The sequence below is a fragment of the Engystomops pustulosus genome, chromosome 2 (genome assembly GCF_040894005.1).
Source record: "Engystomops pustulosus chromosome 2, aEngPut4.maternal, whole genome shotgun sequence".
NCBI lineage: Eukaryota > Metazoa > Chordata > Amphibia > Anura > Leptodactylidae > Engystomops > Engystomops pustulosus.
The window spans coordinates 240,578,751-240,606,399 of record NC_092412.1 but is presented as its reverse complement, the minus strand read 5'-3'; positions in this window follow the sequence as shown (position 1 = coordinate 240,606,399).

The window sequence follows — 27,649 nt, the reverse complement described above, 5'->3', positions numbered from 1 at the left end:
TCTGCTGGTGGCTGTAGTTGCTGCAGTGCATCTACTAGCAAATTGTGAGCAATTTGGAGTGAGACTTGCGACCACTGTGTTTTGCGCTTAGTGACGCACATATCCATCGCAAAGACCGAAGTGGGAAAATTTATTAGGGCCCGGGGTTGGATTTCAATTAGGCACAGTCTGCCATTTCCTTTTTTATTTTACGTTTATTTTTTTAATAACTCAGTGTCATCTCATCTGGCATAGCAGTGTGCTTTCATACTTGGCTAGAAAATAGCCATAGCAATAGGATAGCATCGTTTGGTTTTAAAACTAAAAAACACACAAAAAAAAAAAACACAAAAAAAAGTTAAAAAAAAAAATTAAAGTTATAACTCTCATTTTCAAAATGTTTAACCCGAGGGCTAGGGGTAGAGGACGAGGGCGGGGACGTGGGCGTCCAACTACTGCAGGGGTCAGAGGCCGTGGTCCTGGGCGGGGTGAGACACCACCTGCTTATGAGGGAGCAGGGGAACGCCGCAGAGCTACACTCCCTAGGTTCATGTCTGAAGTTACTGGGACTCGTGGTAGAGCACTGTTGAGGGCAGAACAGTGCGAACAGGTGATGTCGTGGATTGCCGACAATGCTTCGAGCAATTTGTCCACCAGTCAGTCTTCCACGCAGTCCACCCATGTCACCGAAATCGGCACTCCTCCAGCTCCTGCACCTCAGCCTCCTCCCCCCCAGTCTGCCCCCTCCCAGCAAAATTTGCCATTTGAACCGGCATACTCTGAGGAACTGTTTTCTGGACCCTTCCCACAGTCACAAACCACTTGTCCGGTTGCTGATGAGCAATTTTCCGATGCCCAGGTTTTCCACCAATCGCAGTCTGTGGGTGATGATGACCTTGTTGACGTACTGGAAGAAGTGTGTAAAGAGGTGTCCGACGATGAGGAGACACGGTTGTCAGACAGTGGGGAAGTTGTTGTCAGGGCAGGAAGTCCGAGGGGGGAGCAGACTGAGGGATCGGAGGATGATGAGGTGACAGACCCAAGCTGGGTTGAGAGGCCGGGTGAACACAGTGCTTCTGAGACGGAGGAGAGTCCTCGACCAGAACAGGTTGGAAGAGGCAGTGGTGGGGCCAGACGGAGAGGCAGGGCCAGAGCTGGTGCATCAGCGCCAAATGTGTCAACTAGTGAAGCTCCCGTGGCGAGGGCTCCTGCGGCGAGGGCTAGATTTTCAGAAGTCTGGAGGTTCTTTAAGGAAACACCGGATGACCGACGGACTGTGGTGTGCCACATTTGCCAAACCAGGATCAGCAGGGGTTCCACCACTAATAGCTTAACTACCACCAGTATGCGCAGGCATATGAATGCTAAACACACCACTCAGTGGCAACAAGCGCGTTCACCTCCGGCCGTGCACACCACTGTTCCTTCCCCTGTGTCAGCTGATAGTCAGCCCCCTGCCCAGGACCCTGCCACAAAAACCCCATCGTCGCCTCCACGATCCTCCACAGCATCCACCAGCGTTCAGTTCTCCATACCCCAGACGCTGGAGCGGAAACGCAAATATAGTGCAACCCACCCGCATGCCCAAGCCCTTAATGTGCACATCTCCAGATTGCTAAGCCTGGAGATGCTGCCCTATAGGCTAGTAGAGACCGAGGCCTTTCGCAGCCTCATGGCGGCGGCCGCCCCTCGGTATTCGGTCCCCAGCCGCCACTACTTTTCCCGATGTGCCGTCCCAGCCCTGCACCAGCACGTGTCAGACAACATAATCCGTGCCCTGACCAACGCCGTTTCTGACAAGGTCCACCTGACCACGGACACGTGGACGAGTGCTGCCGGGCAGGGCCACTATATATCGCTGACGGCACATTGGGTTAACTTGGTGGAGGCTGGGACCGAGTCTGACCCTGCGGCTGGTCATATACTGCCGACGCCGAGGATTGCGGGGCCTACCTCGGTCCAGGTGTTTCAGGCCTACTATGCCTCCTCCTCCTCCCACCCCTCCTCCACCTCCTCCTCCGAACGACCATCCGCGGGCATGGCGCCATCAGTCGGTAGCTCTAGGCACAGCAGCAGTGCCGTCGCTAAGCGACAGCAGGCGGTGCTCAAACTGCTGAGCCTAGGTGATTAAAGGCACACCGCCCAAGAGCTATTACAGGGCATTCCACATCAAACTTGTTAACTTTGTCACCACCGTGCTGTGTAAGCCACAAAATATACTGGAAAACTTTTTTCATTTACGGATATTATTTCAGCACTTCTTGCGCAGATGTTTACATTCCCCTCACCCGCCATATCCCAAACTTATAAGAACGCTACTACACTTGATCTTATACAAAAGGTTCTTAGAAGTGCTGTTTGGGGAGTAGCCTAGAGACAGGGGCTTGGATTGGCGAAAGCTCGCCTGGCAGCGGAGCGCCAGCTCCATGCCAAGATCCAACTAACATAGTTTTAACTGCAGCACCTTTAATCTACTACTAGTTCACTGCCTCCATACATGGTCCCCTTATCAAACGAGCTGTGTCAGGCAGAATTTTGGATTGTTTTCATGGCTTCCATGTTAACTTTGTCGCCACCCTGCTGTGTAATCCACAAAATATTCTGGCAAACTTTTATCATGTACCGATATTATTTGAGCGCTTCTTGCTCACCTCCTTTGGTTCCTCTCTGCCACCCATTGGTTTGAAGCCTGAGTCCATTTAGGGTATGTTGCCATGACACTCTCTAGCCTGCCGCTGCTGCCGCTGCCGCTGCTTCTGCATGCCGTCCCCTATAGTGTCAGGGTCAATTATTGGATGTTTTACATGCTATCTAGCCTCATTCGGTCACTCTGTCATGGCCATGCTGTTGCCCATAATTTTGGCATAATGGTGCGATTAAGCAGCCTCAGAGGCATCCATGCATGCTGCTCCTGCTGTTTCCTGTCCATTTCCGTGGTGTTTCCATCCTTTTCTGAGGCTCCCAGGTGTTTGGCCAAGCTTCCCTGTGCAGAGCCTTGGTCCCCTTGAAAAATGCTCGAGTCTCCCATTGACTTCAATGGGGCTCGTTACTCGAAACGAGCACTCGAGCATCGGGAAAAGTTTGTCTCGAATAACAAGTACCCGAGCATTTTAGTGCTCGCTCATCTCTACTAATTACATGATGTGGGATTAAAGCAAATCCAGTATATCTATTTCAGGAGGAACCGACTCCCAACTCTTGACAGAGCTGTTTTGACGTGGTTGCATCTCTTCAGTACTGGCTTCAGAAAAATCATAACTTGAGTGAAAAGTTTCTCCTGATAAATTGCAAGTACTAATACAAAAGTAATTATGTCCTTGTTGTCAGTGAATAGCATCCAGTGATACATAGATCATAATGGTTCTGTTTTGCCCCAGTAGCAGAGATAGAGTTCAAGAATTTAAGAACTTTTATGGGTTCATGAGAATGTGGGCGTGGACCATAAGAAGAAACCTATGATAACAATGAAACACAACTGCCAATGGCTGTGGCTGTCTGTGATGTGCAGACAAGAATAAGTCGAGTAAAGGTAGAAGGAGTGAGAGGTTAGGGGTGAGGATAAGGTCCTAGACCCAACATGGATGGACAGCATATACTTTGGACAAAGCAGAGTAGTCAGAAATCCTTGGGCAACTGGCAGAATAAGCAACTTGCAGTGGTCAACCGATAACCATGTCATCAACTGCTACCGCCCACGCCCGGGGGACCAGAAAACAACTGCCATCCTACAGGATGTCTGCAGCGTGACTTTTTTCTCACAGAATGCAGAAGACAGAAAACCTGTTATTTGCACTCTGTGCCATGAGTCCATGAAGAGTGGCCAAAGCCTTAAAAATCTAACCATCTCATTTATCACCAGACACCTGCAGAGTAAAGATGAGCTGCAGTGGCAGAGACACCAAGCAAGACTGGAAGCACCTAAGGCAGTCCATGCTGCTTCAGATGGCCCAGCCTGTTCCAGCACCTTCCTAGTCACAAGGCCACCTATCTCCCTACAAAAGGACAATGTGACATTATCATCACCAGTTAAGCTCTCCATCTTTCAAATCTTGGACACACACACAGGCTTGTGGGAACGCACAGCTTTAAAAATCTGATGGCAGCGGTTGTTCCACAATATGAAGTTCCCAGCTGCCAGTATATTTCTGGGCAGAATGTCACTGACCTTCACCAACAGGTGGTGGACAAAATCAGATGTGCACTGCACAATTGACATGTGGAACAGTAAGCAAGGGCCAGGACATTACATATCTTTTCCATTTTTGCCATGGAAGAAAGTTCTCCAATGTTTATATCCCTTAGTGTTGTTTACACTAATAAGATAATTTTAACCCCTTACTTCACAATTTTCTTCAGTTTTATTGCTGTTTTATCTCCTATCACTAAGTGACAGTCAGTCTAAAATTCCAGGGTGTGGGCAGGGACTCTAATCAGACACATCATGATCCCTCTAGTGCTATAAGGTGCCCTCTACTTACCAAAAGACATTTTTTGGAAGATACCCATAATTTTTGAATACATCCATGTAAGACAACATGTTTGCTAAGTGAGCTTTAGATTTAGTATATTTCAAATTGGAAAAAGTAAGACCTTTTGATCACTTTTAACATGCATTTTTATGAGTAGTGATACGTGTAACTCATTTTTTTAATTATGGCAATGACGACATGGGATATATGTATCAAAAAACAGATAGGATGTGCAAAAAATGGATATAAACCAATTGATTGGCAAAAAATAGAAATTTTATTGAATACTCTAAATACACTAAGCACTAACATAGGGAGATCATAACAGGGCATGTTATTGTCATGCACTGCTTACAGCACAACATCTTTGCGTGCTGATTTTAAATGTTTTTTTGCCAATAAATTGGTTTATAGCCATTTTTTGCACATCCTATCTGTTTTTTTTATACATTAAATTGTTGGGGATGTGTGGCACTTTGAGTTGCCTATACTTAAATTGACATGGGATATATAACATTTGTGTCAAGGCCATTCTCTCTCCACCGAGTACGGCTGTATTCTGGTACTTTGACCCTCCATCTCTATTCTGACTTCTTGTTCTGCCTTTTGCTTTTGTATTGCAATGTCATCTTGTTGTGACCCAGCTCTGGAGAATATACTTTTTTTTTGTCTTGACTTCACCACTGTGTTTTGTGATTTTCCAGGAAATATTTTCTAGTTGTCCCTACTACCTAGGGTAATGTGAGGCAAGTAGGCAGGGACAGCAGGCAATGGGAATAATCACATGGTCACTTTCTGCCTGTGTTGGGAGAAGGAAAACCACGCTTCTTTTGCTACCAGGCAGCCCCCTTACCATTAAGCATGACTTTCAGGAAGCCTAATAATATGATGTGGGATTAAAACCAAGCCAGTATATCTATTCCAGAAGGAACAGATTCCCAATTGCAGATGTGTTTGCATCTCTTCAGTATATTGGGCATTGCAGGATATTTGTTTCTTATATTCCCACAAGTAAGACATATTAATACAAGCTAAATATTTTATGTTGATTGTTGTGTAAATTGTGATGGGGGTGGGGGCATTTTATCTTTTAGAAGTGCAGTTCGTTACAGTCACAGCACAGTAATCATAATTTTTTCTTGTATCAAGTCATTCACATGTGTGTTTATCGCACAACTACAGATTTTTATTGGATAAGAGCAAGCAGATATCTGTAAAATATGAGGAATCAATAAAAAAGCATATTGGAAATGTGTTACATTTTTCAATATACAAACAATTATACTTAATTCCTGAAACTAAATGATCCCCTTAACTGTTTCTTTAGAGAACATCTACTACTAGGCTGAAAGATTGTAAAACAAGCACACTGACATACTGGTGTGTGCCACCTCCGACAGGATCCGCTCTTCTTTAGGCATCCTATGCCATTGTTTTTAAGAAAAAAGTATGTAAAAATTATTCAAATGAGCCTAAGGGGCTCCAGACTTCATTAACACATATGGAACCCAGAGCCCCTCAGGCTTAATTACATAATTTTAAAAGCCTTTTAATTGTAAAAACCAGGGCAAAAGAAGCTAAAATAAGAACAGATGCTGCCAGAGGGGGCGCACACCAGTATGTCAGTGTGCTTGGTTTACAATCCTTCATCCTGGTGGTAGATGTCCTTTAAGAGGCTTATATTGAATTGGATAAGTAACCTGCAAAATCATGGACTGTGAACGCATCACATAAACTTAAGTAAATCACTGTAGAAAACCGTATGAGATGACATAAACATCGGCTGTTAATTAATTGAGCAGCACTTGACATATTTAATATGTAAAATGATAGCAATGAAACACAAGATTCTAAAGGGGCTTCAATGTATTAACATACCAAAACTAGGTTACACTTTGAAAGGGTAAAGTTTTAAGTACATCCTGCCTCATCCAGTACAGTAAATTGTTCCAGCAAGTCACCCGTTACATAGTGAATTAGGGATCTCAAAGGCTAAACTACAGCAGTATATCTCTAATATTGCCAAAGACAAAATGTTACATATCTTGACAGGGCATAAAATATATTCATCGCCATATTAAATACTATAATTTCTAAAAAAAAAGGCACCTTTGTCTCCCCTATAGTATATGATCTGTATAATTGCACAGTCAGGGAAGGTCTTAAAGACAAAGATTTCAGGGAACAGTAGTCGTAAAACGCCGGCTAAATGAATCATTGTAAAGAACAGGTAACATCGAAAATGATTGCTTCATTTAATAGAGTCCTGACAACTTTTTAACATTGATTGAGGTCAAACAAAGGAATAAAACCAACTTCACAGTCAGAGTAAGCCAAGTTCTTCTCGAATCCATGGAGAGATTGTACTTTTCTACAGAAAGCCCACAATGTACATTCCCTTTCAGTAAAATGCCTTGAATTGTGGGATCTTGGGGGACGGTTATTTGGCTCAATGCTCTTAGTTGTGAATCACACAAAGGCTCGAGAAGGAGTCTACAGTATGGGGTTTGTTTCGTTTCTTGCATTGGATATATACTATAATTATCATGAGCAATTTATACTCTAATTTTCTATAGTTTGGTGCCAGACAATAAATGTTCCTCAGTGGTAACTCTGGGCTTTCTGTAAATCGGTGTCCTCCTCCTCAAATTAGAGATTGGAAATTGAGATAACTGAGACGGTTGAACACAAAATGCAATAAGAATAGTTTTTTAGACATAAAATATTGTTAACCCCTTCTCGTCTTATATGTATTAGAGCTATTTTCACTGAACTGCTTGTCCTTCTAAACAGTTGGACTATACCACATGGATAGCATACCCTCTATATAGTTTTCAGAATACCGCTCACAGTATACATTAAAGACTCATGTACATGATGGGGTTTTTATCCAACCGCAGAAACTGCAGCTATCTCCCTTTAACCACTTAACGACTTGGCCTTTTTTTTTCACTTCCATTTTTCACTCACCAAATTCAAAAATCTATAACTTTTTTATTTTTCCACATAAAGAGCTGTGTTACGGCTTATTTTCTGCGTAACAAATTGCACTTCATAGTGTAGGTCTTTAATATTCCATGGCGTGTACTGGGAAGCGGGAAAAAAATTCCAAATGCAGTGAAAATGGTGAAAAACCACATTTGAGACATTTTCTTGTGGGCTTGGATTTTACAGATTTCATTCTGTGTCCCAAATGACATGTCTACTTTATTCTTTGGGTCGGTACGATCATGTGGATACCAAATTTGTATAGGTTTTATAATGTTTTCATACATTTAAAAAAATTAAAACCTGTACAAAATATTTTTTTTTTATTTTGCCATCTTCTGACGCCAATAACTTTTTCCTACTTTGGTATACGGAGCTGTGGGTAGTGTAATTTTTGCGAATTTTGATGTAATTTTCGTTGCTATAATGTTTGAGACTGTGCGACTTTTTAATCAATTTTTATGAATTTTTTTATATTTTTCAAAATGGCAAAAAAATGCCATTTTCGACTTTGGACACTATTTTCCGTTACGGGGTTAAACACAGTGAAAAAAAGTTATTATATTTTGATAGATCGGGCATTTTCGAACGCGTCGATACCTAATGTGTTTATGATTTTTACTGTTTATTTATATTTATATCAGTTCTAGGGAAAGGGGGGTGATTTGAATTTTTTTTTATAATTTTTTTTTAAAACTTTTTTTTTATTTTTACTTTTACTATTTTTCAGACTCCGTAGGGTACTCTAACCCTAGGTTGTCTGATCGATCCTACCATATACTGCCATACTACTGTATGGCAGTATATGTTGATTTTACTCCCCATTCATTACAATGTGCAATTAGCACATTGTAATGCATGGGTTAAAACGAAGTAGCCTCGGGTAGTTGGAACACCCAAGGCTACCATGGCGATACCGTGACGTCATTGGGGAGCGACGATCCGCGACAAGATGGCGGCGCCTTTTCTTTGAAGCTGCCTGGGCTGCTGGCGGCGATCGAGGTGAGAACACCCGCGATCGGCGCTAATGAGCCCTCTCCTTGCACCGGGACACGGCGCGTCAGGAAGGGGTTAATTTCTAGTATGCATGCTTGAGGTCAGCATTGAGGTACCACCACACCAAAGTCGGTGGTGTGCATTAGATTTAGAAATACCTGCGGGGGCGATTTGGGAGAGTAAACCACCCACAGGTCCTTATGGACTGGTTGTCTTAAATTACAAGTCCCTCTTTTGGTGCTTTAAAAAAAAAAACTTCATACCTAGGGGCGACTCAGATGAGGTCCATTGGACCCATCTCTTGTGCTCTACTTCAATGAACCCGGAGCAGTACACCACAGTTTAATAGCGCAAGCCTTACAGGTGTAGTGAAGCTAGGGTGTAGTATGCTGACTTTACTGTGCAGGTACAGGGAGCAGCAGAATGAGGTAAGTAAGAGGGTATATAGGCACTTTCTATAGGGCGATTTGGGACACTAAACCACTGGTCCTGAGGGTGGTTTAGTGTCCCAAATTTCCCTGACAGGTAGATATATGAATATATTAAAGAGTGTGAACCCTTACTAGTCACCTGCTGTTTTGTCAAGATTGAAGAGAACTTTCTATAATTTCTGAATGTTTTTTTCCTAGTTTATTGCTGAGCATTCACATTCTGCAGATATTTTTCTATAATATTCAAAAATTATTAAAGGGAACCTGTCACCAGGGACCTCATTTTCACGGAAGACAGGTTGCAGAAGTTTATTACAACTGTATTGCAAATATGCCTTTCTGCCTTTTGCATTACAATAGAATTGTGTGTTATAACGTACCTTACACCCTGACAGAATATTCTGTCTAGTCCCAGGGGTTGGGCTTTGGTTTGCATGCATTTCAAAAAAACATGTGACTTGTCTGTGCTGTAGACCCCACCTTTGTGCTTCTGTACAGCTCCTCCCTTCCCCACTGTTGTCAGCACACCAGGTTGAGAGCTCTGTTCCTGTGCAGGAGCACAAACGTGGGAGCTGAGCAGTCTGCAGCACAAACAAGTCACATGTTGTTTTTAGAAATGCATCCAAACCAATGGGGCTCATTTACTGAAGGTCCGAACGCCGGACTTTTGTCAGGTTTCCTGAGTATTTCCATTTTGCGCCGAATTGCCCTGGGATTTTGGCGTACGCGACCGGCTTGCACACAACAGAAATCGGGGGGCAGGCCGTCAGGCAACCCGACGAATTTGAACAAACCGCAGAATTTAAAATAGGATTTGTGTCGCAAGATCAAGCACTTACATGCACCAGGAAGAAGCAGGTGAACTCCGGCGGACCTCGGCGCAGCAGCAACACATGCAGAAACTCGGACGGACAATTTTAGTGAATTGCGCCGGACCCAAATCCTCGTCAGACAATGCACCGTGGGATCGCGACAGGACCGGGTAAGTAAATCTTCCCCAATGTCCAACCCCTGGGACTAATCATAGGATTCTGTAAGGATACAATATAAGTTATAACACACAATTATATTGTAAGGCAAATGCTTAGAGAAGGTAGAAAGGCATATGCAGGTGTGATGGGCTTTTGCAACCTGTCTTTAGTGAAAATGAAGTCCCTGGTGACAGGTTCCCTTTAACTCAACAACAGAAGCAGGACATAATAAGGCATGGGTCGGGAGTTACCTCAGCCTGTTTCTTACTATTATGTTCACCATTGGGAAGAGGTAACACATAATGATATGTTTACTTGCCTTCTCCAGTGCTCCCAAACTCCAGCACCGGGATCTGTTGTAGACATGCTTCTGTATGTTTACAGGGGAATGGAACCTCTGCTCCAACAGCTTCTGAGATTTTCCAAATAATTTCAAACTATATACAAATAATTTTTGTTAAAGTTATCGGTGCCAGCACAGTCCATGGTAGTTCCTTGAGCCCTCTCCATACACCCTTCACGACCATCCAACACAATTACATTGGACGGTAGTGAAGGGGTTAAAGCAGTTTCCATTCATTGGATAGCCGTTGGGTGCAGGTATGGGGGTGTTAATGAGGTTAGCTTAATCTCAGGATTAGTGACAAACAATGCCCTTAGTAAACTCAGTGGTAACATCAATGTTTCACATCAATCAGCTCCCACTGCTGATGCTAATGATTGTCTGTTGCAGTTCCATAAGTTCCAGGGAACACAATGAAGGAATTGGCTGAAACAGAATAATTACACTTTATTTTTCAATACACCTACTTCTGCACCCCATAGTTAAAAGAGACCACCACCCAGTAGTGGATTATATTAGGTGGTTATAGTACGGCAGTGATGGCGAACCTTTTGGAGACAGAGTGCCCACGCCACAACCAAAACCCACTAGTATGACGCAAAGTGCCAACATGACAATTTAAGCAGTGACTTATTGATCCCTGCTGTATCACAGGTTTTAATCGTATAGGTGTCCTGAGTTCACCAATGCAATAGAAAGATGGAGAAATTTGGATTGTAGCTTCCCTCCAGGGTCCCCTGAGGAGGAAGATTCAAGGGACCCAGAACAGGAGCTCAAATGACAATCCATCTCTATCCACACCTTCTGGCTCCTCCTGTAGTCCTGGCAGCCAAGGATGTCACTTTAAAATAGCGCTCAGCATGGCACATCCTGGACTTTACTGGACCACAGGAGAAAGCCTTGAGTCGTATCTGGAAAACTGTGTTGGGGTGAAGGCCTGGGTGCCCACAGAAAGGGATCTGAGTGCCAACTCTGGCACCCGTGCCATAGGTTCGCCACCACTGTAGTACGGTATCCCATGGCACAAACCTCCTAAGGGGCCCATGGTCACCCAAACCACCAACTAAATTTCATACATATAAGGGCCTTCACCCATGACACATGTTTCTGCTCTCAATACGCATGTACACAAGAGCCATTTTAGGGCCTTTGTAGGTCCTCCAAAGTTCCTGAAAGCAGGCAGAAGGGATACATCCTCCATCCTTCCTTCTCCTTGACTCTAATACCATATTGTGGAAGTGAAAGGATCTGTAAAGGCTATAATATTTATACAGCCCAGGGCCCCTGGCAGTCTTAATCCACCCCTGCTACAAGCATCCACAATACTATGACTATAGGGACTATTGCTTTGCCTTTCAGGCATCCTGTTCATCCACTGATAAATTGTCATATCGAGCTTTTCATAAAATATCAAGAGACATATTGTATAGTCATAGTCTTTACAAATCAGGGGCTGGATTGAAATAGGCCCAAATGCACTTTTTACACAGTGGCCCACGATGGACTATTTCTAAAGAGATGATAAATGAGACTGAAGGCTATTATGATAAAAACAAGCTAGCAGTAAAAACAATTGTCCTTGTCGCAACACCAGCAATGGAACACAGCTCAAAGGAAGACAAAGCTAAAGCCGAGCACAAAAAAAGCCTTGACTACAAGACAAACTCAATTCTCTATTAAAACATACTAAAATTATAAAAAACAAAACACTGTTGTAATATCACAATAGAGGAGGCAGTAAAATCACCAACATGGTCACAAAGTCCATTTAAGGACAAACAGGAGACTTATTAAGACTGACACATCAGTGCATATTTTTATGTACACCCAGTTGAGCTAAAAATGAGAACGTGTAAAAGATGAGCCAGAATTATCGATCAAGAGCAAACAATTTGATAAATCAGGCACGGAATCAGATTGTTAAGATAAAGCAATCCTAGGATAGCTAAAAATGAGGATATAGTTATTAGAAGGGTTAATAATATAGTTTATTTATGATAATTACTTTTACATTTACGTAAAAAAATACACTAGGGCTTTGAGGGGTTTCAGCTCGCTCTCATCCGCCTCCCCTCCCCCCGAAAGCATATGTAACCTCTTCCCTCTTTGCTTCCCCACATCGCTGAGGGAGCAGGGAGGAAGACACAAGTGCTTGTAAGAGTTCAAGAGCCTGGAGGGGTTACGGTGATGCCCCACAAAGCACTTTTGCTTCATTTAAATAAATGTATAAGTTAAATTTATAGATAAACTATATAAACTTCTCAGAATCACATATTCCTTATATTCACACTGCTGGGAGCTACCAAGGAGTAAATGGCTTTCAAACTTTAAACCTCACTCTAGATTTCCTTTAAGAAAAGGAGCAAGAAATATATAATAAAAATGTTTCAAAAGGAATTTATGATATGAGTAGACCAAAAATTTGCTTTGGATATGAACAAGTTGGACACCCCTGGCTAATTATAGCCATAGCTAAGAGGTCGGGGCATGAATCTGCCGAATAGACTGTTAACGCTCCCAAACCCAAAAATAAAACTTGGTTTGAAGTGTTAGACGTCATGGTTCCATGGGTTATAACTTTTAACATGGAAAAGGTGACATCCTATGACCCCCCCATGCTGGAATCAGGAGTTGGAGCAGGGTAAGCATATTTTTGTTTTTTAGGTCACCCAAGTCCCCTGCATAGATTCTCAATACCTGACTAAGATTTAAATTTTGGCATGCAAATGCTGCAGTGGAACTACTAACAGATGTTGAGAAGTGGTCGTCTTAATATATGGACCCCAATGTTGATAGTACAAGCATATTAAAGTAAAAGTGTATATACACGTCTATGAAATGTCAATATAGGTGTAAAAAATTCACATGCCGGAAAGCGAAACAACCCCATTTTGATGTATAGAAGCAACTTTGTAAACGAAAAAAAAGTACTAATCAACAAGCATAGACCATAAACTGTCACATTTAATCCTATTCATCTTTTGCAGCAATGTCTCACTTTTTTGATTAATTGTGTCTTATAGTATGACCCTAGGATAAACACTTTGGCAAACATAGTCAGAATGGATCTATGAAAGCTTGAGGTGAGCCAAGTTGACCCTTTCGTTTATATTAATTTATTCCTGTTATCTAAAGTAAGTCAGTCTGTGTATAAAAAGTACATAGTAGAACTGGAACGGGTGCAGAGGAGAGCAACCAAGATTATTATGGGAAAGGGGGGACTAGAATACAATGTCCAAATACCTGAACGGACAGTACAAGGATCTCTTCAAAGCTTTTTTTACACCCAGTCCTGTGACCAGGACAAGGGACATCTTCTACACCTAGAGGAGAGGAGGTTCTACTATTGCAAAAGCCAGTAGGCATCCTCTACACCTAGAGAAGAGGTGGTTCTACCATCACCATAGACAGGGGGCATCCTCTACACCTAGAGGAGAGGAAGTTCTACCATTACCATAGACAGGGGCATCCTCTACACCTAGAGGAGAGGAGGTTCTACCATCACCATAGACAGGGGGCATCCTCTACACCTAGAGGAGAGGCGATTGTACCATCACCATAGACAAAGGTTCTTTACTGTACGAGCAGTGAGACTATGGAACTCTCTGCCACAGGAGGTTGTTATGGCGGACTCTATGTACATGTTCAAGAGAGGCCTGGATGACTTTCTGAAGAGAAAAAATATCATGGGTTATGGGGATAAAACATTTATTTAATTCTTAAAGATTGGACTTGATGGACTTGCGTCTTTTTCCGGCCTTATATACTATGATACTATGATGATTTATCCTGCTGCCGTTACTCATCTATTTTGGATATGCTTTTGTCTATCATTTATAAACCTGCACATCGCCCTAAATAACGAATAGAATAACCTATAAATAAAATCATAAAAACTATTTATAGGGGTATTCTCATCTGGGCATTGACATTCAATTTATTTCAACTGCCATTTCTTATATTGGCATTATATAAATACATTTCTTATATTGGATCTTATTAAAAAAAGTACCTGTGTGAAGATAATTTTCCATAAATATAGTCATGTTGACCCTTTGAAATAAGTCTGTTGTACTTGGATACGACCATCGCTGCCGGAGGGTTTGCACAAAGAAAGAAGCAAATAGCTCTTGCATATGAAATTTCCCGGTGTCATTGCATGTCTTTCAGCCATCCTGTGGTAATGAACACTGAATCCAGGTGGTCAGTAGGTGCACAGTAGTGCATAGTCTGGTCACTGCTGGAAGAGTGCAGAGTGGTCGTATCCTAAGACAACTATCTTGTTTTTAAGAGAAAATATAGTGACATTTGTGGGACATTATCTTCACACAGGTGAATATTTTAATAACATGCGATTAAAGAAATGTATATATATATGGCAGATGATTTAAATTGAATGCGATTGCCCAGATAGGAAAACCCCTTTAAGGACTGTTAAATCCAGCCACCAGGATTTAGTTTATTATGGTAATTCAATGGCCCTGCATTGTCCTTCCAGAGAGCCAGGGACGTCATCCGCTCTCTGCAAGCTTTGCAAGTGGGACAACGCAGGTCCGAGGGAGTGAATAAATTAAATTCTGGCAGCACAGAAAGGTGCTTTAAAGAGTTCCAGCTAATAACAAAATACGATTCCAGCATAGGGGCATGGGATAGAAAGATGAGTACTAATCATCTACTCTCATCAGTGAATCTGATGGTAAATGTCTTTTAACCGCTTACCAACGTTTGACTTATTTGTCCATGAGCTCACGGAGCCTGACTAAGGAGTCGATCCCCAACCTGAGAGCCGGCTACCTGGTTGATCCTGCCAGCAGTATATGCTTGTTTTAAAGATTAAGCCATGCATGTCTAAGTACTGACTATTCTTTACGGGGAAATTGCAAATGGCTCATTAAATCAGTTATGGTGTATGTAGAGGACTCACGGAGGCCCCTGTGAAGTCAATGGGGGGTGTGGGGAATGGGGATGTAAATTGGAATGATTTCACATGCTTTAATTTTTTAACATTTTGCACAGTAACCAGATTTTTCCAAATTCTGAAATCTTTGCATATACATTTTTTAAAATTAATTAGTTACTTCTGAAGGTACAGTCACACGCGTTTAATGCATTAGTTAAAAATGCATTGCAACAGCTGTTTATCACAAGAACTGATATTATTGCTCTACAGCAAGGCATTCAGGTCCCACTTCAAGTCCAATTTATCAGCCATTACAACATCTTGGGGCATACTTACTTACCCGGTCCAGTTGCGATCCCGTGGCACGTTGTCCGATGCTGATTCGGGTCTGCGGGGATTCACTAAGGTCGTGCACCCGATATCCAGCAGGTGTCGCTGCTGCGCCGAAGTCCGCAGTTCACCTTCTTCGTCCCTGTGCAAGTACTGATCTTGTGACACAAATTATTTTTTAAATTCCTCGGTTTTTACCGAATCCATCTGGTTGTCCAACGGCCACGCCCCCCCCCCCCCCCATTTCTGTCACGTGAAAGCCGGCACTGATGCGCCGAAATCCGATCGCGTGCACCAAAATTCCGGGGCAATTTGGTGCAAATTGGAAATTGACGGGAAACCCCACGAAAGTGCACTATTTGGACCCTTAGCAAATGAGCCCCATTGTCTCCTAGTTACATAGTTAAAACTGTTAAAAAGAGAGATGTATCGGAATAGACACGTAAAATGTTTATTATATACAATTGCATGTATACTTCTTTTTTTTTATTTCCAATAAAATGTTTCTTAAAAAGAAAAGACATATATCCCTCAAGTTTAACAGATGGCCATCAAGTTGGCAGAGAGATTCACAGTCTCACTGCCCTCACAGCAAAGAATTCCTCTCTATGGCAATAGTAGAACCACCTCTATTTGGTGTAGACAAGAAGATGCCTCTTTGTCCTGGCCACAAGCCTAGGTAGAAAAAGATCTTTGGAAAGATCTCTGTACTGTCCATTCTGATTTTTATAAGATTTAATTAAGTCTCCCCTTTTTTTCTACGCGGAAATTTTGTAACATGTCATTGAATTGTAGTCCCCCTATTCCCTTAACTCCTTAGCGCTACGCGCCATACATGTACATCGCTGGCTCCCGTAATTAGCGCTGTACAAGTATGGTGCTGAGCCGATGTCGGTTCGTCTCTGCACCAGAGCCGGGGGTCGTGGGGTGTAAGCAGTAATCTACCGCTGACATCCCCGAGTAACACCCACGGTTGGAGTGGGTTCTGATCATGATTGTCTAACCTGTTAAATGCCACGGTCAGCACAACCGCAGCATTTAACTTGCCTTTGGGGGGTCCTTCCCCCACGATCAGCCTCCCTCGAGACTTTTGGGGGGCGCCGTTCATTGCTATGGCATCCCTGGGGTCCAATAAGGACATAATAGACATGTTACATTTCAAAATTGATGAAAATGTAAAATAGACATATGGGAAATGTTATTCAGCAACTTATTTAGGTTTTAAATCTCTATGCCTGAAAACGCGATGATTTCGGATTTCAAAAATGGCTATTTTTTCAAAAAAATATTTCTTTTTTTGTAAATAAAGACAAAACTTAGCAGCCAAAATTTACCACTAAAATTAAGTACAACATTTGGGAAAAAAAACAATCTCATAATTGCTTTGATAAGTAACAGTGTTCAAAAGTTATAACCATATAAAGCGACGCAAGTCAGAATCCAAAAAATGGGGCTGAGCCATAAGCTGTAAAATCCTTAAGGGGTTAATAATCTTGGCTTCTCTCGTCTGCCCCTGTTCCAGTTCTACTATGTCCTTTTTATATATTAGTTCCCAAAACTATACCCAATATTCCATGTGTGGCCTGACCAGTGATTTGTATAAGGGCAAAACCATATCATTATCATGAGAATCTATTCCTCTTTTGCTACATCCCATTATTTTATTTGCTTTATAAGCAGACACCTGGCACCGATCACTGAGATTAAGTTTACTATCCACTAATACCCCAACTTTTTTTTTCTCTGCGTTGTATGGTCTACATCTAGCACATTTCTATCATCTGGCACCTGAATCAATTTTCTCCATGTTTTTAATGTAATGGCCCAGGTTAACCATAACATTTAGTTACTGATACAGTATTATATTTTAATACATACAACTCTATATATAAGTGCCAAAGTTGATGCACAAATTTAAATTTTCTATATATTCGGCTTTGTGAAACAGTAGATCCAAAGTGAATATCAAACATTTCACTATCTTGGGGCTATGCTGCACAATTTTATCAGGTGCACAGAGTACCAGCTCTTTGTATATGTATTTTTCACACTACATTTATCTTCTGTGTGCATTGCCCTTTTTTCCATATAGTGATTATTGACATTAATGTCCATTTCCTTTCATTCACAAACACTCACCTGCTGCACCATTTACAGACACACAGAACATGTCTCCAAGATGGCTCCAATCTCCAGGATAGTGTTCAAAAATTAAAAAAATGAATTCTACTTTATGATTGCTGTATTACCACGTCCATCATGGGTAAACAGGCAGCCGTAGAGTTATGTACAAGGTAGGTTCTGTAGGTTAGGATTTACATGTCGTCACATATATATTTGTAAGTGCAATTTCAAACATAACATTTTTTTGTCTCTATGATAATTGGATTTTAAAGATTTTGGGTTGTCATGAGAACAATAATGGACAAGAAAGCTTCATTGAGGACACCTTTGAGAACTTTGATCACCCTTGGAGACTAGGGCCAAAGTTCAGTAAACTACCACCATCCAAAGAACTTCACCAAAGGTCACAATGGACAGAGAGGTCTGTTTTTAATAGGGTTTGTCTGTAGGTCAGGGACTGCCTATTCAATTTGATATGTGCAGATTTATCTCTTTTGAAATTTTTTTTAAATATTTTGTCTCAATTGGCTGCATATTACAAAGTAGAAAATCAACCATTTTGTAAAATTATCTTTTGATAGTTGCTGCTATCGTCACTATTTTATAACCTTCCCTTGAACTAGTGTACCAGAAATTAGAAAGCATATCCTTCCCACTGAGTCATTTTCTACAATTTAGTATCTACAATGGTTCTTCTATGCGACCATAAACAAATTAACTGGAAACGAAACATGAAATGATGTGTTGCTTTTGTTGGGGGCACAGCAAGCATAAACATTTCATTTATGTTTTTACTTTTTTTTCGGTAGAAATGCAACCTTCCCAATAATAACCAGAAAGTGCGAGTGCCAATGTGTTAAATCCTGCCGGTTCAGGTTTGGATTCGAGTCAGAGCATTTGGCTCATTGAAAATCACTGACACAACTAAAAGGCTTTCATTCGGATATTTGTGATGTGTTCAAAATGTATTGCGCAATTTCAAATTCATATCATGAAGCTGTTTAATCACATAGAATAAAAGCTGAAGGCATGACCCATCATTGTCTCGCCTCCTCTGCAGATGTAGCCTTCGTTGCAGGACCTGAGCCATATTACATCTCAACATTTTTGTTCACTAAATGTAAGGCAGCTAGTTCTATTATTCCATATCCCGTTTCCAGCACATTAGCAGGATAACATCAAGACCTCATTAGTCCTTGTTATTTATATGCCTAAAAATTCAACAATATTACAGAGTAATGTTATTCAAGCATTAACAATTGGGCTGAATGTGAGACTTATTTTACCCAAAAAGAGCCTAAAATGGGACCTTCACCACTGCCTTCAGCATCATTGAATAGGCGCTACTCCATTGATTCCAGAGCCACAATTCCTAAAAAAACATTGTGTCACGCTAGAGAAGGATTGTAAACTGTAAAACACCCACAACTCCTGTCACCTACCAAACAAGCCTCTCAAACTCTAGTGGTTAGGGACTTTTGGGCACAGAGGAAATATGACAAACACAGGGGAGAAAACAACATAGTAGACAGAGCAAAACCGGGTCAAAACCAAGATGGTGGTGTAGAATAGAGATGATGGGCAAGAGCATAGTCGAGTACACAAGAAGAGGTAAGATACACAGAAAAGCAAAAGAAGTCATAGAAATAATAGCAAAGAAACAAGTGTCAGAAGACTGAGAATTAAATAAGCATTCTTTGATGGAGCTAGGCAGAGTACAAAGGGCGTAATGGACTCAGCCCCCAGCAGCTGACTGGTTCAGCCATCCATCACTGAAGTCACATCTGCACACATAACAAATTCAAACTCACACCCAGATTTTTCCAAGAAAAAGGTCCTGAAATGCGTCTGCAATCAAAGACAGCCCTGGGTGATGTTGCAAGCTTAGGACCCTTAAACCTGATCACATTCAAAGCAATTCAGCAAGTTCTGACACATTGCTATTAGTGCCAATATGCTATTATGGCTCTGTACTAGTAGTGGGCTACAGTAAACAGCCAACAGTAAAAACCTGTTGCCTAACATTAGAAAAAATAATTTGCATATTGATTTAGCACCTCCCACCTGGAAGTAGACAACCTAATGTGCAAATTGACTGCAAAAATGTAATAGCTCTGGAACAGTGGGATTAAAAAAATCCAAATGTGTGGGAATCAGCGGACGTGTGGCTATTAGAATATGTAAAGAATTGTAGTGGGTGGAGACAAAGAATGGTCCCCTTTAAAAACTTGTCAAAATTTTGGCATAATAGATGTGAAATATTTTTATGCTACATTGAAATAAAACATATATCTTAAGAGCCCCTTAGTCTTGTAAATAATCCAAATCTTCACAAACTAAAGCAAATATAACCTTAGATTTATGGTTCAGGATATCTTTGAAGAAGCAAAATAGTAGAACTTGTATGACTCAGCCCCAAGTCACGAGGTCCCTGCTCTGAGAAAACATCAATCCTCACAAAAAATAGGAATGAAAGAATCCACAGTATAGAGGAATTTGTGGAGAACCTGATTCCATTAAGACATATGCATAATAACGTTCCTGTCTATTCTCCCATCAAATGTTCTTTGTAAATGCAATGCACTGACACATTTCAACCACGTATGTCAGGGAATATATACGCAGTCAGAATAGACATATGGTGCGAGTATAAATACACTTTCACAAGAAGAATGAAATAGAATTGAGTAGAGGGAAAAAAATATTCATCATTTTTTTTCCCTGTAAAACTGCTGACAGCATAAAGCCGTCTTTCATCAGAGCGGGAATATCTGCTGTTTGTTGGGTGTCTGCTGCCATGGTATTTATTTCTAGTGTGCAATGTAACAGCATTTCAGATGTCTGCCTACATCTTATAATAAACATTTGGATTCATTCCTTTCTTCTCATTCTTATTATGAAATTGCATAAATTTCTGCCGATTTCCTTAAGCGGGGACCTGTCTCTTTAGTAAATAGATTCTTTATTTTGATTTAAATAATGTTGTGGAGGCTACTGTGCTCAGTGGGGGGTTGTACTCAGTTGCCCCATCTTGTATTGACAATCATGTGATCCTGAGGTATCTGTCTCTACCTTTTAGTTTAACCGTACCCTCTGACATGAGGAGTTTGCCCATAAGGGAGGAGTTTGTCCATAAAAGTTTTCCAATTTTAATCCCCTAGTGATGGTTACACAATCATTTTTGTCCATAAAATTTAAAATTTAGCTCAGTTTATTGCTGTCTTAGGTCCTATAACTCTCTAAACAGACACTTCAAGATCCCTCTGTGCTATGAGATGCTGTGTGCTGACAATGTGCTTAGATTGTCATGGTACAGGGTTTATCTACACTTTGATGTAGCTTCTGAACATTTTACAAGTAAAGCAAGATGAGACAGATGAGAGATAAGAGATGATGAGATCCATAAGATGGATATAAAACACAATGAAACTCTCAGCTATACTAACTCACCTTTAACACACACAGCCAGCACTGCTATGCCTCTCCTCTGGATAAAGACCTTATCTTGCCTATAGCTAGTAGAGTAAGTAACTGCATACTTGCCAGAAGGAAGTTCCTGTCTCTGAGCTGGTCTTTTAATGCAGGGGAGGGGCAGGAGGCAGAATAAGAAGAATTAGATGAATCCAACCATAGTCAAAAGATTTATGGTTGGATCCAGGGACAACCAAAATTGTAAACACTAGGACTGATAGAGACAGGTTGGTATTATATCTGCGAAATGCTGCAATAAAAAATTTAGATAATGTTTTATTTTTTTTTAAGAATCTTGTCTTCATTGGAACACCCCTTTTAAGAGATGGCGACTGTAATGTTATTTCTACAATTGCTGTAATGCCAACCTATTCTATGTCCATCTACAAAGAAGTTTTGTCATATGAATGTATAGGATAACCTGTTACATAAACACATGTAGTCATCTTTTATTGTAATCTGATAATACACCAAACCATGATATAACACAACAAAAGCCTGAGAAATCATAGCTAAAAATCTAGTAAAGTTGACTGCAACTGTGTACTTGGTGAAATCGGTAATTTTCATTGACAGCTCTACTTTAACAACAACAGCAGGTACTGGGCAAATCGAATGGTAACCAATTGAACAGATTGATAGTCTTCATATTGACTTGGTTTTAAATTAGTGATGGAGGTGTGTCCCTATTTGACTATGGTCACTAAACTGATTGACTGGAGGGTAAGTCATTGCTAAAAGTTGAGTTGGGTTTATCCTGTGAAAAGAATTTAAAAACACACCTGGGTAATGGCACTGGTAGGTTCTGTGTATGGAGCTCTACTTCAACATCATTCACAGTTCCTCAGTTAAAGGATTATACCACAAAAAATTGACATTAATACCCTATTAATTCATATTTTAGGAACGTGATCTATTTTTATTGTATTTTTGTACCTATAGCCTATATATAATTTTGATTGCTCATATGAGACAATTCTGTTAAATTTCCGCTGTGTTGTCCTAATGGTATTATCCTGTGTGTTTAGCAGTGTATTAGCTCTGTGACGAGAAACTTAAGTGTGGTACTTGGTAGTATTAAAGGAAGATAAGGTTGGGTACCCATAAAGAACAATAAGGAACCAGACTTAAAATGTTCTGGGGTAAACTGAGACAACTCCTAGATTTGGACCTTTGGGAACATACGCATAGCCAAGGGTTTTTGATAGATCTGGGATGTATGGTGCAGTGTGTTGTGATATGTATGACTTTATGTGTTGTATGACTTTTGTTTTGTATGATTTTATCCATTGCTTTAAATAGATTTTCTTTTGTGAAATAGCTTGTATCAAATTCAAGTTAGGCTACATTTACGTGACCGTATGTGAGACGTATGTATGGTCACAAGCTTGCGGACATACATACATCCCCCATTGATGGCCATAGCAACACGGAGCGATACGGTGCCACACACGTGGCCATTCCACGTTACAATCTTTTGAAAACCTAAACATGTTACTCGTAGTGAACAAGGTTAGAAGAAAATTCTCTCTGACAATTTTGAAAATATTCCATCCTAGATCAAAAGACAGTATGGTGCACAAAAACACAAAAAAGATATATATATATATATATATATATATATATATATATATATATATATATATATACAGGCGGTCCCCTACTTAAGAACACTCGACTTATGACTCCTAGTTACAAACGGACCTCTGGATCTTGGTAATTTATTGTACATTAATCCTAGGCTACAATAAACAGCTGTAACATTTATCAAAGGTGTCTGTAATGAAGATTTATTGTTTATTTTGGTTCTCATGACAATCCAACATTTTTAAAATCCAATTGTCACAGAGAACAAAAAAGTTCTGGCTGGGATTACAATAAAATATACAGTTCCGACTTGCATACAAATTCAACTTAAGAACAAACCTAAAGACCCTATCTTGTACACACATATATATATATATATATATATAATATACACTCACCGGCCACTTTATTAGGTACACCATGCTAGTAACGGGTTGGACCCCCTTTTGCCTTCAGAACTGCCTCAATTTTTCATGGCATAGATTCAACAAGGTGCTGGAAGCATTCCTCAGAGATTTTGGTCCATATTGACATGATGGCATCACACAGTTGCCGCAGATTTGTCGGCTGCACATCCATGATGCGAATCTCCCATTCCACCACATCCCAAAGATGCTCTATTGGATTGAGATCTGGTGACTGTGGAGGCCATTTGAGTCCAGTGACCTCATTGTCATGTTCAAGAAACCAGTCTGAGATGATTCCAGCTTTATGACATGGCACATTATCCTGCTGAAAGTAGCCATCAGATGTTGGGTACATTGTGGTCATAAAGGGATGGACATGGTCAGCAACAATACTCAGGTAGGCTGTGGCGTTGCAACGATGCTCAATTGGTACCAAGGGGCCCAAAGAGTGCCAAGAAAATGTTCTCCACACCATGACACCACCAGCCTGAACCGTTGATACAAGGCAGGATGGATCCATGCTTTCATGTTGTTGAGGCCAAATTCTGACCCTACCATCCGAATGTCGCAGCAGAAATTGAGACTCATCAGACCAGGCAACGTTTTTCCAATCTTCTACTGTCCAATTTCGATGAGCTTGTGCAAATTGTAGAAAAAAGATAAATGGGCACTCCAGCGAGGACAAAAATAGAGTGATATCAAAAAATATTGGGAAAGAACATATTAAAACCTAACGTTTAATCAAACGATTAAAAGGCCATGTGCACATGGAGGAGAGAAAGCCATTGACGCGTTTCGGAAATTACTCCTTAGTCATAGTGGCGTACGCCATTTCCGAAACGCGTCAATGGCTTTCTCTCCTCCATGTGCACATGGCCTTTTAATCGTTTGATTAAACGTTAGGTTTTAATATGTTCTTTCCCAATATTTTTTGATATCACTCTATTTTTGTCCTCGCTGGAGTGCCCATTTCTCTTTTTTCTTGGATTTACTCGGAGCGGCCCAACTCCCTTACTCCGCGCGACTGGCTGGATACGGCAACGCTTCTAATGTTGGTGAGCTGAAATTTTTCTTTTCTTTTTTGTCAATATGTGCAAATTGTAGCCTCAGTTTCCTGTTCTTAGCTGAAAGGAGTGGCACCCAGTGTGGTCTTCTGCTGCTGTAGCCCATCTGCCTCAAAGTTCGACGTACTGTGCATTCAGAGATGCTCTTCTGCCTACATTGGTTGTAACGGGTGGCGATTTGAGTCACTGTTGCCTTTCTATCAGCTCGAACCAGTCTGCCCATTGTCCTCTGGCATCAACAAGGCATTTCCGCCCACAGAACTGCCGCTCACTGGATGTTTTTTCTTTTTCGGACCATTCTCTGTAAACCCTAGAGATGGTTGTGCGTGAAAATCCCAGTAGGTCAGCAGTTTCTGAAATACTCAGACCAGCCCTTCTGGCACCAACAACCATGCCACGTTCAAAGGCACTCAAATCACCTTTATTCCCCATACTGATGCTCGGTTTGAACTGCAGGAGATTGTCTTGACCATGTCTACATGTCTAAATGCACTAAGTTGCCGCCATGTGATTGGCTGATTAGAAATTAAGTGTTAACGAGCAGTTGGACAGGTGTACCTAATAAAGTGGCCGGTGAGTGTATATATATATATTAAACAATTTAAATAAAAAGGGGGATTGAAAAAGTGGTTTAAAAAAATCTACGAAGACATACTGCATTTAAAACAAACATTTTTAATGATGTAATTATGTTTGTTATGTATTGTTGTGTTAACAATAACTGAAATATTAACACAACATTTTGTGAATATTGTGAATGCTGTTTCATAGTTTATACGGTTGAAAAAAAGACACTTGTCCATCAAGTTCAACCAAGGAAGGGATTGGATGAGGAAGGGATTTAGGGGAAACAATTCTATATAACATAACCATCAATGTTATTTAGGTTTAAAAAGGCATCTAGACCCTTCTTGAAGCTCTCTACTGTCCCTGCTGTGATCAGCGCTTGAGGCAGGCTATTCCACAGATTGACCGTTCTCATAGTAAAAAAGCCCTGTCATCCCCGGTGATTAAACCTTGATTTCTCCAAACGGAGACAGTGCCCCCTCGTCTTTTGATTTGATTTAATATGAAACAACTTACCACCATATTTTTTGTATGGACCATTCATATATTTAAATAAATTAATCATGTCCCCTTGTAGTCGTCTCTTTTCCAGACTAAATAAATCTAGTTGTTTTAATCTTTCCTCATAACTAAGACCCTCCATACCCCTTATCATTTTTGTGGCTCTACGTTGAACCCTCTCCAGCTCCAGGGCATCCTTTTTATGGACCGGTGCCCAGAACTGGACAGCATATTCCAGGTGAGGCCGAACCAATGCCTTGTATAGTGGTAATATTACATCCCTATCACGAGAGTCCATACCACTTTTGATACATGACAAGATCCTACTAGCTTTAGAGGCAGCTGCTTGACATTGCATGCTGTTACTCAATTTATGATCTACTAGTACCCCAGGTCCTTCTCAACAAGGGACTCTCCCAGATTTACTCCCCCAAGTACATATTTTGCCTTTGGATTATTGGCCCCCAGGTGCATAACCTTACATTTATCCACATTAAACCTCATTTGCCAAGCGGATGACCAAACATTCAGTTTGTCCAAGTCACCCTGCAGCCTATGAACATCCTCCATAGACTGTATTACACTACACAGTTTGGTGTCATCTGCAAAAATAGACACAGTGCTATTAATACCTACCTCTATATCATTAATAAATATATTAAATAGTAGTGGGCCAAGCACAGAACCCTGGGGTACACCACTCATAACTGGTGACCATTCCGAGTAGGAATCATTGACCACAACTCTCTGGATACGATCCTTTAGCCAGTTTGCAATCCAATTGCAAATGATTTCTGCCAAATCAATAGCCCTAATTTTACCCATCAGGCGTCTATGAGGGACAGTGTCAAATGCCTTTGCAAAGTCCAAGAACACAATATCCACAGCTGCTCCTCCATCCAGGCACCTGCTCGCCTCTTCATAGAAGCAGATAAGGTTAGTTTGACAACTTCTATTCTTAGTAAACCCATGCTGGCTGTCACTTATTATACTATTTGATGTCACATACTCCAGTATATAGTCTTTTACTAACCCTTCCAGTATTTTCCCCACAATGGAAGTTAAGCTTACAGGCCTGTAATTGCCTGGCGAAGTTCTAGAGCCCTTTTTATATATTGGCACCACATTTGCCTTGCGCCAGTCACTTGGCACCACACCAGACATTACGGAATCCCTGAAGATGTTAGACAGCGGTACAGCAATAACAGAACTGAGTTCTTTAAGAACTCTTGGGTGTAACCCATCTGGTCCATGAGCTTTGTACACATTGATTTTATTGAGCTTAGATTGGATCATGTCTACATTCAGCCAGTCTAGTATATCACAGGATCCATGACCCGCACTGGCACCACCAACGTCAGAAGTTCTTTCTTCTATAGTATAAACGGAGCTAAAAAACCTATTAAGTATCTCCGCCTTCTCTTGGTCTCCAGTCACCGATGCCCCATTTTCAGAATAAAGGGGTCCAACCTGTTCCGACCCATTTTTTTTTGCATTGATATACTTAAAAAATTTCTTGGGATTTGTTTTACTATCTTTAGCCACCTGTCTTTCATTTTGTATTTTGGCTGATTTGATTTTGTTTTTACAGATTTTGGTAAGTTTTTTGTAAGTATTGAAAGCCTCAGGTGACCCGTCAGATTTATATTTTTTAAATGCCCTCTTTTTCTCTTTAATTGCCCTTTTAACTGTAGCTGTAAGCCACGTGGGGTGTAATCTAGCCCGTCTATACTTGTTACTAGAGATGAGCGAGCACTAAAATGCTCAGGTACTCGTTATTCGAGACGAACTTTTCCCGATGCTCGAGTGCTCGTCTCGAATAACGAGCCCCATTGAAGTCAATGGGAGACTTGAGCATTTTTCAAGGGGACCAAGGCTCTGCACAGGGAAGCTTGGCCAAACACCTGGGAACCTCAGAAAAGGATGGAAACACCACGGAAATGGACAGGAAACAGCAGGGGCAGCATGCATGGATGCCTCTGAGGCTGCTTAATCGCACCATTATGCCAAAATTATGGGCAACAGCATGGCCATGACAGAGTGACCGAATGAGGCTAGATAGCATCTAAAACATGCAATAATTGACCCTGACACTATAGGGGACGGCAGCAGAGGCAGCGGCAGCAGTGGCAGGCTAGAGAGTCTCATGGCGACATACCCTAAATGGACTCAGGTTTCACCAAAGGAGGTGAAATGATTTCCTATGTCAACAAAAGGTTGACGGTATATTTAGTCGGTAACACAGCATGGTGGCGACATAGTGACCAAGTTCCATAATGTATCTGGTGAAACACCCGAAAAATGAGCCTGACACAGCTCGTTTGATAAGGGGACGACATGTGGAGGCAGCCATGGAGACGACGTCCATGATTAAGAGTGACAGTATGGGGCATCCATATTGCGCTGCTATGATTGCAACTTCAGGTCTCCAGCATGGCGGCGACAGATGGGCCGAGTTCCATTATGTATCTGGTAAAACACCTGAAAATTCTGCGTGACACAGCTCGTTTGATAAGGGGAT